The sequence below is a fragment of the Nannospalax galili genome, unplaced genomic scaffold (genome assembly GCF_000622305.1).
Source record: "Nannospalax galili isolate Female #2095 unplaced genomic scaffold, S.galili_v1.0 scaffold537, whole genome shotgun sequence".
Classification (NCBI taxonomy): Eukaryota; Metazoa; Chordata; class Mammalia; order Rodentia; family Spalacidae; genus Nannospalax; species Nannospalax galili.
The window spans coordinates 1,252,281-1,267,320 of NW_008339916.1; the positions used below are offsets into that span (position 1 = coordinate 1,252,281).

The following is a 15,040-nucleotide window of genomic DNA, read 5'->3' on the forward strand; positions in this document are numbered from 1 at the left end:
AAGAATATTTGACTGGATGGGATTTAGTTGATTTGGTAGACTGTATGCGTTACCTGTAACCCCAGCACTTGAGATATGGAAGCAGGAGGACAAAAAGTTCAAGATTATTCTCCAGGTGTAGGGCGCTCAAGGCCAGACTGGGATACACAAGATCATGTCTCATAAAAATAAGAAAAAAAACACCCTTAATAGAAAGATGGATTAAAAATATTGTCAAATCAGGGTCCGGTGTGGTGTGAGGGAAATTGGAAGCCAGGTGGCCCTAGCCTGAGAACTGTTGGAGACTGATGCTGGGATAGGGAGAGTTGAACTTCCTTAAGATCTCTAGATATGCTGAGTAGACTCCCATGGATGAACTTGCACTGAAGGACATCCGGGAAAAACACTTTACCGGATGGGACTTAACATATATGGAAGAATACATGAGGCCTGATGTGGGGAGGAACGGGGGCATGAATGGGGGAGATTAATCTTAACATGTTTAAGAACTGTTGTAATGAAAAATATTTTTAAAAATATTGTCAAATCAATATTGCTTGACCATTCTAAAATGTGTCCATTCTAAATGCTGCACTTTTTTTTTATTTTGGAGTGTAATACAATTATTTTACTTTTATTTACTCAATTGTTAAAGCCATAAACAGGTTGTTTTTGCTTTATTTTTGTTTTCGAATTTTTTGTCTATTCAGAGAACTGAAAGAAAAGCACACAAATCAGCCAGGTGTTCCAACACTTAGCTGTATCTCCAGCCACCACTACAGCCTCTTTTAATTATTTAAATTTTTGAGATACAGTTTCAATAATTTTGTTAGACTTGCCTTGAACTATTTTTGCAGTCTGGCTAATCTTCAAACATGTGATCTTCCTGCCTTAGCCTCCTGAGTAGCTGGGATCATAAGCCTGTCTCACTAAGTCTGGTGATCTTGATCTGGGGATTTATGGCAATAACTTCACACTCCAAAATGCAGTTTCAATGAATAGATATGGTTCATAAATGTCTGGGTCTATGTGTCCTTGGATGGAGTCTTAGCCTCGGTACTTTTGCTAGTTCTGTATGCCATTTCAATGTGCAGGTGAAGCACAACACTACTACTTCAAGAGATTTGTGAAATCAACTTTGAAGTGACATGTGGACTGAGCTCACATCATAATCTGATGATGGCCAGGAGTCTTAGAGATTGAAAATGACAAAAGCGATAGATATACTGATGACGCTAATCACTGCGAGGCTTTTAGTGGGACATGTGGAAGTTTAGACAATCAAGACTCAAGTATGGAGCAGCATACGTAGGATTTTAAAAGTAGAACAGCATGGTACAAGGCTTTCCACTTAAAATTTAGCACGGCAATTAGAACTAAGGCAGAAAGAAAGTAAAGTGTGAGTTCAGAGAAGTCTGTTATAAATCAGTTTGAATATCAATATCGTTACACAAACTGTTAGGACGAAAGAAAAAAGTTTAGAACATTTAAGAGAAATGCCAAGTCTAACGAATTTTGCTAAGACACTGGCATACCTATGATAGGACTTTATGAATAGGAAATCACATGATAAACTTGCCTCTGACCTTAAAATTCTTTTGGGTTCCTGGTGAATCATTCTTGTAAGTACAAGTGGAAAGCAAAAGTGAAAAACACAAAACTTTGTAATGAGATTTATATGAAAGTGACATTTACTCCTTTACGGTGGCAGTCTTAGCATTCTACAATTATATTTGATATATAAATAGAAATAATTACTTTCTTAAAGTTACAGATACTGAAAATCCAAGGTCAGTGTACCAGCACAGCTCTAATCCAAGGTCAGTGTACCAGCACAGCTCTAATGGGTCATTATACTTAAGAAAATATAATGTAACAGCTATCTTTTATGACATGTGTGAATAATTCCAGCACTCAGAACACTGAAACAGGGGGATCACAACAAAGAACAGCCAAGGATATATTGTTAGACCGGATCTTAAAACAGAAGCAAAAATTAAAAATAAGCTTGACATGGTGGCTCAAGCTTGTAATCCAAGCACCTTAGAAGCTGAGCCAAGAAAATTGCCATGCGTTTGAGACTAGCTTTGGCTACATAAAGAGTCTAACCCAACTTGGGTTAAATTATAATATTTTATATAAAAAATGGAAGAATTATTTACATAAATTTTACATTGTATTTAGAGATATAATTTACATAATATTTAAACTCTACAGGACAATGTGTAAAATCCTATATAAATACTGTACAGCATTATATTGTAATCTATAATATCTGTGAATTATAGCATATATGTGAGTCCTTGAACCAATTCTCTGGGGATATTGTGGAAGTTATTGACCTATAGCATCGGAGACCAATGTTTTAACATAAGTTTTGCTGGAGCACAATTGGAGCTCAATTCATTCTACTAAAAGTACTTTCTTAAAATATTGTATTTATTATTTTTATTTTATGTGTAAGAGTGTGCTGCATGCATATATGTAAGTGTACTCATGTCATGCAATCCCTGCCCAGGTCAAAAGAGGGCATGAGAGCCCCTGGAACTGGAGTTAGGATGGTTGTTAGCCACCATGTTGGTGCTGGGAATCAAATCGGGATCCTTTACAAGAGAAGTCAGTACTCTTAACTGCTGAGGCATCTCTCCAGCCCCTAAAACCACTTTCTAAGAATGTGATCTTCAGTAAATTAATTACTCTATTTTTATCCTGTGTGAATCTAATGTTTAATGTTTCTAAGTTAATGCTTGGCATATGGTAGGTCCTTAGGAAATAAGTATAATTTCCCTCTACCTTTCTTTCTCTTCATGGATTTATTATTGATTTTGTCAATGACAAATATCATATCACCAAGTTTCACTCTCCTTAGCTTGAATGTAAACATAATGACAGAGATTTCAGTTTTCATTTTTCTTCTTTCCTCAAGTATCTCTTAGGACCACTCTACCCTCTGCCAAGGAATCTGCATCTAATTCCAACTCCTAGAGCCAATTACTAGGGCACTTACATTCCAGTGAGGTTGGTTTTTATCATTTCACTTCAAAGATTCTAAATGAGCATTCACATTTCAGAATCTTTGCTGGAGAGGGTAGTTGAAGTTATAATACAGGCAGAATAAACTGTATATGACTGTTCCAGGTGCTTGTGGTTATTTTATTCAGAAGTTATACAAGTAGAGCACACCAGCTGTGTCTTTTGTGGTGCCATGTGGAAACCTACTGATAGTAGTTGAAATTATTTCTTATAGAGGCCAACGGTATGGGTTCTGAATTGACAGTGATATTGAGGGAGTCATGTGCTTCTGCATCAACTTTACAGTATACATCTGAGTGGTAGGAATAAAAGCTAATGTGCAAGTGTTGTAGGATGAAATGCTTTGCCATTTTAGCCAAGATTAAAACTGATAGTCTCCCTTTGTTATTTGTTCCCCTCATAAATGAAATTAGTAGTCAAATCAAAAGCAAAAAGAGTGGTTACTGTCACCTGGCTTAATGAGATATTATCTGAAATGATATCAGAAAGATTATCAAAAATCCAGCTATAATTCTAGAAGTGGTATGGTTGCAATGGTATCAAGGTTGTCCTTAAGGAAGATATAATTTCAACTGTATGGAACACTAGTTGATGTGCCCACATTTTAATGCCAAATGTTTGGATCTGTGGAGGTGCAAATGGGATCCCAATATGGGAATACCTGGTGGAAAATATGCATGCAGTAGGTTGAATCTGAGTTCCAAAATAAGTCCTGATATGCAAAGTATAGATAAAGTCAACCTTGGAGTTAGAATAAATGTTGTTGCAAAACCAAATTCAACCTACATTCTAGAAGACCATCTATTCCCACAATAAAAACACACTGATTTCCTTCTTGGGTCTCAAAGTGATTCACTAAGGTAGAGCAACTGTTCTCTCTTTTGTTATGTCTTTTGTTATGTATTGGATTCAGCAGATGCCTTGCTCATACAAAAATATGTGGTAAGTTTTCCGGAGTCCAGGTCTGATTTTATTTTATTCCATACATTAATTTAGAGATAATCTTTCATGACTTTTCTGAACATTGATGTTTTTCTCATTCAAACACTCAGCCAAATTCTCATTCTCAAACCAACTTTTTCTGATGCATGTCATCAGCATTGATCACTATTCTTTCATTGCTGTAATTCTCTTCTCTTAGCTGGAAACAATCACATAATCATGAAATTTAGGGAGTGTTACATGATAATTTAATATGAAAAGCATTTTTATTTTATATTATGATTTTCCCCTCATTTACATGCTGCTCAGAAACTTTCCTTTAATACCAAATACCTTCAAGATATGACCTTATTTCTCTAATCTGAATCTCCATAAAACATTCTAATGAAGCTTGAATAAATGACATCCTACTCAAATTATATTTTCAAGGACACTCTTGAATTCCATGTCCTGTCTTCCTCTACTGGTCATGTCAGTAGCCTTTGATCAACAACATGTGAGCATGTTTGGTTTCTCCCAGATTTCTTTCCTTTTCAAATAGATGGCCATTTTCTACCCATAACTATATGTGGTCTTTCTGTGCCGTGTGTCTGTGTTTTAATATCTCCCTTTCAAAAGGAAACTGATGAAACAAAATCTTTACCAGGGATTTTGTTTTACCATATTGGTCTCTAGAAAAGTCCTGGGCCCAAAGAGTGACATTTTAGATACTGAATATTAGGAACTTGGTCTGTAAATTTGAAAGGGAGTAAGGGACACAATGCAGTGCAAAGCAACTATAATGATAGTGATTTCCAAAAAGTATTCCAGGTTAGCTGAAGCTGTTCTGAAAAAATAAAAACAGTATACTTGGGGAGGTAGGGCAACCTTTCTTGTTCCTCTCCCACCCATGATACTTTTCTGGATTGCATCATCCATGGAGTAAATTCAGTTGTTTCAGGTGAACTAATAATGCCTACATTTCTCTGTTTCTCAGACCTCTTTATTCAGCTCTAGACTCTTTGATTCATTGTCTTTTCCATAGCAATGCCCCACATATACTTAAATGGAAAAAAAAAGAAATTATTAAAATTTCTTTCTTTCTCTCTGTCTTTCTACTTGTCTTCCTCTCTAATTTTTACTTTTTACAAATTATGTTTCCAAATCAATCACACCCTATGTGCCATCATTTAGAAACTAAACCTCAAAGTAAAACTGTAAACCTCAAGTGTAGTCCTTAAAACACTCCTCTCTATTCTGTAAATTAGTTATTAAGATGGATGAGTTCTACTCTCAATTTTTCTTTAGACTATACATAACCATTTCAGCATTCTGCTGATCTTCTTGGACATTTCCCTTAGGCAGACTGGTTAGACACAAGGTCTAAGAACATGAATGTGTGAAGTCAATTATTGCACCAAATCACAGTTAAGCAGTGTAGGTGACTATATGATGATGAAATAATATCAATTATTGCTATTTATAGAAGCATATTATATATCAGATATTGTAGTCAGTACATTGCATATTGACAAGGATTTCTACTGTAAGCTGAACACTATCTGTATTTGGAAGAAGGAACTTTCTAGAAATAGTGAATTTTTGCTCAGTGTCACCAATATAATGTTTTGAGGTTAAGTTTTCAAGTTTACAACATACTGACTACTCAAGACATCTAACAAGACTGATTATCATTATGTATAAAAGGCTCCTAATGGAGAATAATTCAATCCAAATGGATAAATGCAAACAAAATGATTTTTTAATCATTTATATACTAGATATAACAGTGTAATTCCAGAAAAGCAATTCCTTTTTATCTGATCTGAGCCATGCATATTCTATCTACATGATAGAAAATTGCAAACTTAAATTTATCCAATGAGGCACTATGTAGAGAATAGCTTATAAGATGGATAAAATCATAATAAATATATCAGTTTTAGTGCTTTAAAATTGGAAATTAGTTTTTCCATAGTTGAAGCATCAAAACAGAGTATAATATACTTCAAGAAGAAATGGCAGTTCTCAGCCAGGCATCCACAACTTTATTGAGAATACTTTCTTCTTAAATTACTCTTGCAAAAGTCAATAACAGAAGCTATTTATTGCCAGAAATAAATTTAAGGAAACTTCCAGATATTATATTTAAAGTGATTTATTTGCTTGGTAGTATATTTGGCTAAGGATTTTCTTGAGATTGAAGACAAACTGCAAATTCAGTTTACATATATAGTATTACAATATAATTAACATTCTAGTGAAAAATATGACATTTATTTCAAATACCTTTGGCAAAAATACCCTGTTTAGACTAGATACTATAAATTTAGGCTGCTTCTAACAGAGCCAAGTGTTACAATTCAAGCTGTGAATAATGGTTCAGAGATGACCTTAAGAATTTAATAATCAACATACATGAAATTATACATGAGGGATCAAGTTCCATTTAACCTCAAGTGTTTGATCACATGTAAATTCAGAGAAGGAATGTCAAGTATGTTTAGTCCAATGTCATTTGCATTTCATGACCATATAATACAACTGTTTTTGTTTTATTCTTATATAAAAATGAAGTGTCTGTGAACTGTGAGCTTGAACGTAAATGGTACCATTTGACAGCTGTACAAATTAGGAAAAAGGATTTATCTCTGATTTAGGCTCAGTCTCTATAGCTATAAAATAGTGATGATACCAAATATTCTTGCAGAGTTACTATGAGAATTAAATGACACGATATGCACAGATTGCTTATTAGAATATTTAAGACATTCTGGTTATATTAGATATCTAGGCAGACTTTACTGGGCTTATTTGTCATTGTGGACAAATACTCCCCTTTATAGTCAGCTCTGGGCATCACTTTCTCTTTGTTTTATTTACCGTTCTGTTGTTCTGATAAAACACCATGACCATGACCAAGGCAGTTTATAGAAAGAAGAGTTTATTGGGCTTACCATTCCATAGAGAGGTAAGAGTCCTTCATGGCAGGGAGGCATGGAAGGAGGCAGTAGGAACAGAAAACTGAAGACTCACATAGCCTAGTATACAGAGGAAACTGAGACAGACTTCTAGTGGGCAAGCTATATGCTCTCAAAGCTGACCCAAGTGATGTCCTGCCTCCAGCAAGGCTGCACATCTTAATCCTAAACAGTACTACCAAGTGGGTGCAAAGTGTTCAAATAATTAAAATTTATGAGGGATATTTATTTAAAGCTCAATATTCCACTTCTTGGCCTCCATAAGCTCATGGACATATCATAATGAAAATGCATTTAGTCCAACCTTAAAAGTCCTCTCTGTCTTTAAGAGTCTCAATATTGTTCCAAAGTTAAAAGTCCAGAGTCCCTTCTGAGATGCTAAGTACTTACTTAACTAAACCCTGGTGAAATAAAAAAAATCAAATTACATATTTCCAAGACATATAATACATACAATGGCACAGAATACACAGTCCAATGCCAAAAATGAGGAATTGGGGCAAAGTGGTGCAATACTAGACAAAAGCAAGAGCAGAAACCAGCTGTTAGATGACTCACCCTTCCAACTTTGCTGCATGCAACATACATTGTTTTGGACTGGTACCATTCCCTGTATGCATTTCTCCTTGGAAGTTATATGACAACTATGTCATCTCCAACACCTTAGAATCTCCACTGCCAGCCATGGTTTCTTACACAGCTTCACACAATGGCCTCTTAGGACCTCTTATACAAGGGCCCACCTTCTACATGATGCCTTGATTCCATTGTTCTTTGAAACCTTGGAGGAAGAACCAATGACCTCCTCAGCTTTGGAACTTTCATGCCTCTAAAACCAGCACTATGTGATGAGCACTGCTAAGTTTGGCTGACAGGTTTGATTGAACATCAATCAGCTTCATCAAATTACCAGAAGCTTCTGTTCAGTGCAACTTTTAAGAAACAGAAAACTCCTTAGGCCTTTCAGGAGTTTGAAACTTAGCTGTGTAGAGTCTTGTCTTGAGGCTACTCTCTCAGCTGTTGAAGTACAAATCTGGAGGTCTTTCCATAATGGCTCTAAACCCCTAATGAAAGCCTCTCCTTCAATACAACCCTTGGTTACATAGTGCCCTTTTTGTTTCCCAAATGTACATTCTGTATTTCTTTTTTGCCACACTGGCTCTTTTGTCATTGTGGATTTGCATAAAATTCATGATTAATAACCATAGCATTGATCCAACATTAGGCTGTCTTAAAATTTCTTCTGCCAAAGAAATTAGTACATTAACTTTTTGTGGTCACCGGCTGTGACTGCTCTCCTCTGGCTATGGCTGCTCTCCTGCTCTCGCAGTTCCTCCAATCAGTTGTCTGGTCAGGACCCCAGGGCTGGTGAGGAGACTGTGTCAGCGGAGCCACATTCAGACACAGGAGACCAGGTTCAGTAACACAGGTCTGCTTTATTGCAGGAAGGCACAAGCTTATATAGGGATAGTGGTCCAATCACAGCACAGCAAGTAGGATACCCTATTAGCATAACAGGTTTAGCATCCTATCATAGTACAGCAAATAGGATACCTTGATTCCAAGGGTGGTGATTAGGGAGTGGTGAGCTCGAGGCATCAGTCTCATGATCTGCCAATGGGAGCAAAATGTCACAAGGCATTCCTTGTGGCTCCAGCAGTCGGGCCGGGCCGTTGCCTCAGGCCTGCTGTATGGCTGTCAATAAGACTTTCACCCTAGGCTCAAACCTGTCTCCCACAACTTTTAATTTAGCCTCAAGAAAGTTAGACTTCAGGCAGACAGAAACTGGGTTTCTAGTCAAAACTTTTGCCTTTTAGATCCTCTTTTCAATCTCCCTCTAGAATATCAAGTGATCCATTAATCTCTGCTTATACCATTCACCTGTGTTTATTGTCCAAACTTCCAAAGTCTTCAACATTCTTTCTCTAATCAACATGACCAGATTCTACACAGCAATAGCCCACTCTCTGTTACAAACTTCTTCATTGCTTCCTTCTTTTTTCTGTTGTTGTGATAAAACACCATGACCACAGCAACTAGTAACAGGAAGAGTTTATTTGGCTTACAGGTCCAAAGGGAAAAGAGTCCATTGTGAGGCAGGCATGTCAGAAAGATGCAGGAGGCAGCCAGAAAAGAGAACTGAGGACTCCTCACATCTTTAACCATTAAGAGGAAGCAGAGGGAGAGGGAGAGTGAGAGCTAGAGCAAGAGCGAGTGAGTGAGTGAGCGAGCGAGCGAGAGAGAGAGAGAGAGCAAGCTGTGTATGTAATGTATATGTGCTTGGATCAAATCAACTACCCATTCCTGCCCCTCTAATTCCTCTTCTAGTCTCCCCTCCTCACCAGCACTTTTCATTCCCAATTTTATGTACTTGCTCTCATTTTTCAATACTATCCAGTTAGTCTATTCAGTACTGTTTATATGTACATGGATGTAGGAACTATCTACTTGAGCACAGGTAGCCTCTCAAGACTCATATCCCTGTCATTCTTTCAGCAGCCATCAATTGCAAATTGCTACCAAGGTGAGGATTTCATGACTCCCTCCTCCACCTATGCTAGAATTTCCTCTTGACTGAATTGATCTTCTGCAGGTCTTATGCATGCAGTCTAAGTTGTTATGAGTCCACGAATGCAAATGTGCTTCCATGTCTGACAAATACTATTTCTCTATAGAAGAAATAGTATTTGGCTCTTACAGTTTTTCTGCTCCCTCTTCTGTGATGATCTTCCAGTCTTGGCTGAAGGGGCATATGTGTAGTTTGAGGTAAAAGGGCTTTGCAGATGCCCACTAAGTGAAGATTCTCTTCTTGGAAAATGATGGCTATCATTTTGTTTACTTATCTATTTTTACTTTATGTGTATGAGTGTTTTACCTGCATGTATATAAGTGTAGCCATGCATGTAATTCCCATGGAGGCCAGAACAGGGTGGAAAATCACCTGGAACTGGAGGTATGGATGTTTGTTAGCCACCATGTAGGGGCTGGGAACCAAATTTAGGTCCTCTGCAAGAGCGGCCAGTGCTCTTAACCACTGAGCATCTCACCAGCACCAAGGATGGCTGTCTTATAGTAATTTCTTTTATTTTCTTTAACTATTTTTATTAATTATTTTTATTTTGTACTATTACATGACTTTCCAGGTGGGTCAAAATAATGATATCTAAGTCATACTTCTTGTTCTAAATGGTGTCATGATAGTCAAAGAAAAAAAAAAAAAAACCCCAAATTGTAAGATCACAAAGACATATTATTGCCCTCTACTCTAAGAGTTAATCCAAATAGGTCTGTCAATCACATACAAAGGGGAACATTCATTAGGGTATCTGTCTGTTCCAGAAACTTCAGTAAGCATGACATGACACAAGACAAGTTAAGAAATTGTGGAGTAACTATCCCCTTAATGATCTATATGTTGGTACATCCCAGAAGCCCATGATGCCCAGATCATCACTGAATAGAAGAGTAGAAACTTTTCCTTTCCTTTCCATCTTTTTTCTATCCTTTTAATAGACCAATCAACATCCTCAGCCCTCACACAGCTTGCCAGACACTCTGGGTGTTCACTTGCTCTACATCTGTTGATCTGTTTCTCTCTCTCTCTCTCTCTCTCTCTCTCTCTCCCTCCCTCCCTCTCTCTCTCTCTACCTCTATTCAGACCTCCAGTGGTGTAGCCTTACACACCGGGGTTCTGCCACAGTGGACCAATACTATCTTTGTCCTGCCAAGATTGCTCAGCATTATATATTTGCTCTGTCTTCTCTTATCATTCTTCTGGTCTTTGTGATAAAATAACTCTATCTTTCTTTTTGGAATCACTTCAGCATTTTATACGTTCTGCTCATTCAGCTGTTCATCTTGGATGACATGTGTTTTCTAACAGTGTTCTAAAACTAAGGTTCAGGCAGATGATGTGCTTCAAGACCATCTCATAGCTGCATGCTTGTCTCTGGAATTGTATTCTCTACGTTCTCCTCTATTAGTTTCGTGATATCAGGTCTTATGTTGAGGTCATTGATCCTTTTGAAGCCGAGTTTTGTGCAGAGTGTAAAAGAGGAATCTAGATTCATTATTGTATACGTGATTATTCAATTTGACCAGCATAATGTTATGAAGATGCTGCCTGTTCTCCAATGTGTGTTTTTGGCCCCTTTGCCAAAAATCTGGTGACTCTAAGTGTGTAGACTTAGATATGTGTACTCAATTCTATTTCATTGTTCAGTGTTTGTGTTTATCTGCCAGTACCATGCTACTTTTATTATAGTAGCTCCATATTAAAATTTGATGTGAGATATGGTGATGTCTTCAGATGTTCTATTATCCAGGATTGTTTTGATATCCTGGGTATTTTGTATATTTAAATGAAATCTCAGATTATATTTTAATATTTTGTGAAGAATTATATTAGAATTTTAATGAGGATTTTGTTGAGTCTGTAGATTACTTTTGGTAGCATGACCATTTTCACAACATTAATCTTACCAGTCCATGAACATGGGGGACATTTCTATCTTCTGGTGTTTTCCTTAATTTTTTTCTTGAATGTCTTAAATTTTTATTATTTACAAATCTTTCCCTTTCTGGGTTAGATTTATGCTAAGATATTTTATGTTTTAGAGACTATTGTGAATGGGATCATTTCCCTGGTTTGTGTTAATTTTATATCCTGCAACTTTGCTGAAAATATTCATTACTTCCAGGATACCTCTGATGGCACACTTAGAGTGTTTTAAGTATATAAATATAATATCTGAAATAGGGATCCTTTGACATCTTCTTTTCCTTGATAGCATATTTAGGATGTTTTAAGTATATAATCATATTACCTGAAATAATGATCCTTTGACATCTTCCTTTCTGATTTATATCCTGTTTATCTCCTTCACTTCCCTTATTACTGTCAGTAAAACTTGCCTGTGGGCTAGTTTTATACTGTTTTTATTAGGTTGAGATATCCCCCCTCAAAACCTAGCATCTCTATGACTTTTATCATGAAGGGATGTTCAATTTTCTCTGAGGTCTTTTCTATGTTTAATAAGATAATCATGTGGTCTCTGTTCTTGAGTCTTTTAATTTGATAAATAAAATTTATGGATTTATATATGTTGAACCATGCATACATCTCTAGGATAAAGTCAACTTGATCATGGTGGATAATCTTAAAATATGGAACACTTTTCAATTTGAGTGCCATCTTTGCACAAGAACCATGCTAATATACTGTGTATTATTCCGGTTTTAGTATATGTGTTGCTAAAGTATTCATAAGATAATAATATTTTTTTTGCATTTGGATATCTAGTTTTTCATGTAGTATTTGTTGAATGTAGTATAACTTACCAATTTTCCCCAATGTATGCCTTGGTATCAATAAGAATGATCAGATGAACAGAGGTTGATGTATCTATATCGTCTCCCTATACTGTTCCAGTACGTCTATATTTTATTTAGTTTATCGTAACAGTCTCATAAAAGGATTTCCTGAATTTATGTTTCCCAAACTATAATTTGTTAACCAATCACCACTGATATATATGGACAAAGTTGGTCACCATACTTCTCCATGTACTATCTTTGTGCCAGTATTTCTTTCGTTAAAAATTATTTATTTTTATTTTTATGTTTATGAGTGTTTTGCATGCATGTATGCAAATCCACCGATGGGTGCAATGCCCATGGACGACTGAAATGTGTGTCAGATCCCCTGGAACTGGAATTAGGGACATAGTAAGCTTGTCTGTAAATGCTGGGAACCAAACCCCAATCAACTGCAAGAGCATCCAATGTCCTTAAGTGCTGAGCCAACTCTCCAAACTCCTGTGCCCTGTATTCTGCAAAGGATATTCTGAATGTCATTTTTCTACCTTTGAATCCATTTCATTCCTCCCCTTTCTTTATGAATAAAATACGTCTCTCTCGTTGGTAGTGGTCATATAATCTCAACTTAAAATAAGTTACTGAACTCTGTATGACCCTCCCATAACCCAAATGTACATTTTCTCAGAATGAAAAGCTTCATTTTAATGGAAATTATGTATTTTCATTTATAATTCCATAACAAAGTTATATTCTGAAAGTCTATGGTTTATGAGTAAATTATCTTTGTCCCTAGTGCCTAAAGCTGTGGCTAACTGAATTATAATTTATATCCTGAATAATATTATCAGTTCTTGATGACTGATTTGGTGGTACAAACTGGCGGAAGGTTTAGATAAAGGCAAAATGTGATAATGAAAAACCCACGACATTTTAATGATTTTCAGCTTTTAACATTTCTATTTTTATTTTATTTTACTGTCTTTTTCAGACAGGGTCTCCCTATAGCACCAGCTGGCCTGGAACTCCCTATGTAGACCAGGCTGGCCTCAAACTCATAGAGATTCACGTGGTTCTGCTTCCCAAGTGCTGGGACTAAAGATGTGTGCCACCATGCCTGGCTTTAATTTTATTTTTTTATTCTACTATATTTCATGCTTTTAAAACATTATCACTTTCCTGAGGATATGGCTCAGTTGGTGGAACGCTTGCCTAACATGCACAAAACCCTGGGTTCAATCCCCAGTGCTGCATAAACCAGGCTTGGTGATGGAAGCCTGTAATCCCATCACTCTGGATGTGGAAGCAGGAGAATCAGAAGTTTGAGGTCATCCTTGGCTACATGGGGACATATGGAGGTCAACACTAACCGGGGCTACAATGAGGGCCTGTCTCCAAAAAAAATGAGCCCTCTTTCTCCTCTCTGTCATTGTTACAGGTGACTCCCACACCACGGTTTTTGCCAGCCTAAGGATGAAGAGCAGACAGATGGAGGAGATCCAGGCCTCTTCTTCCCAAGTGCTGGAATTAAATGTGTGAGCCACCATGCCCGGCTGAATTTTGTACATTTTATTAAATGCATCTTGATCACACTTAGATGCCCTCTCCTATCAGCAGCCTCATATGGCATCATCACTGAATTTCATGCATTGTGTCATATATGATTATGCTTATTGTGCAAAGATTGTATCTCCAAATATCTCTTGGTATGAGTCCGTTCACAGGAGCCCAGTCAACCTACCTAGTGTCACTCCTTTAAAGGAGACCAACCTTCCTTCACCCAGTAGTGATCTGTTGCCAATAGTTCCTCAGCTAAGGTTCAGGTGTTTACCCATTTCATCACTTCTATGCTGGGTTTTTGTCTGATTGAGTTGGCATGGGTCTTGTGCATGCTGTCATCATTGCTGTAAGTTTATATGGGGAACTTCTTAGCATCCTGGAGAACTCTGTTTGCTGGTAGCCATTCACCACCCCTGGCTCTTACACTCTTCCCACTCCTCTTCCACAATGGTACCTGAACCCTCAGAGGCAGAGGTTTAATATAGGAGTCCTATCCAGCGACACCATTCTGTAGTCCCTTATCCTCTACATTTTTGCCAGTTGTGGCATCCTGTAGTAATCACCCTCTGTTGCATGAGGAAGCTTCGCTGGTGAGAGATGAGAAATGTATTAATATTCTCTCTACACCCTGTTCCATGAGCCCTAGTTATAGAGGTTTCGCTGTAGATATGTCACTTAGCGATAAGCATCTCACAGACACTTCTCCGCATCTGACAAGTTTTGGAACTCTGTAATAGTCTCCATGTATTGCAAAAAGATGCCTCTTTGATGAGTTGTAAGAGATATACTTGTGTCTAAATATGAGGATACATAGTAATCCCCCAAATCTGAGAAAAGTGCCAGGAACCTACTATTTCATCAAGTACCCAAATACTTTTGGTACAATTTTCTGCACAAGAATTTGAGGAACATTCATTTCGAAAGTGTTAACATAATTTGTTGTCTCAGTAGTTTGTCATGCATGTGACTAGTTCCTGTTATTTATTGTTTCAAGCTTTGTGGCATAAGAGATAAAGTATTGTAGTTAAATACAAATTTATTATTTTGAATTTTGCTCATGAAATTCAACTCTATGCTTCACCAACAATTTTCCACAAGCAAGTTTCAAACATTCTAAAGGACTATTTGTGTCTTCTTTCTACAAACATAACAAAAATTCAATTTTCATAAAAATATGTTTGGGAAATAAAAGGTACATCATGTGCTGTAATTTATACATTTTAATATTAGAACATTTCTGTCTTTGTCAT

The 15,040-nt window shown here is 36.9% G+C and overlaps 1 non-coding gene across 1 annotated transcript; it reads right to left on the minus strand.

The window, feature by feature from the left end:
- Positions 1-12,074: 12,074 nt before the first annotated feature.
- On the minus strand, positions 12,075-12,176 carry LOC115070641. Its single transcript, XR_003849782.1, has one exon. It is a non-coding gene; the product is annotated as a U6 spliceosomal RNA (small nuclear RNA).
- Between the last annotated feature and the right edge of the window lie 2,864 nt (positions 12,177-15,040).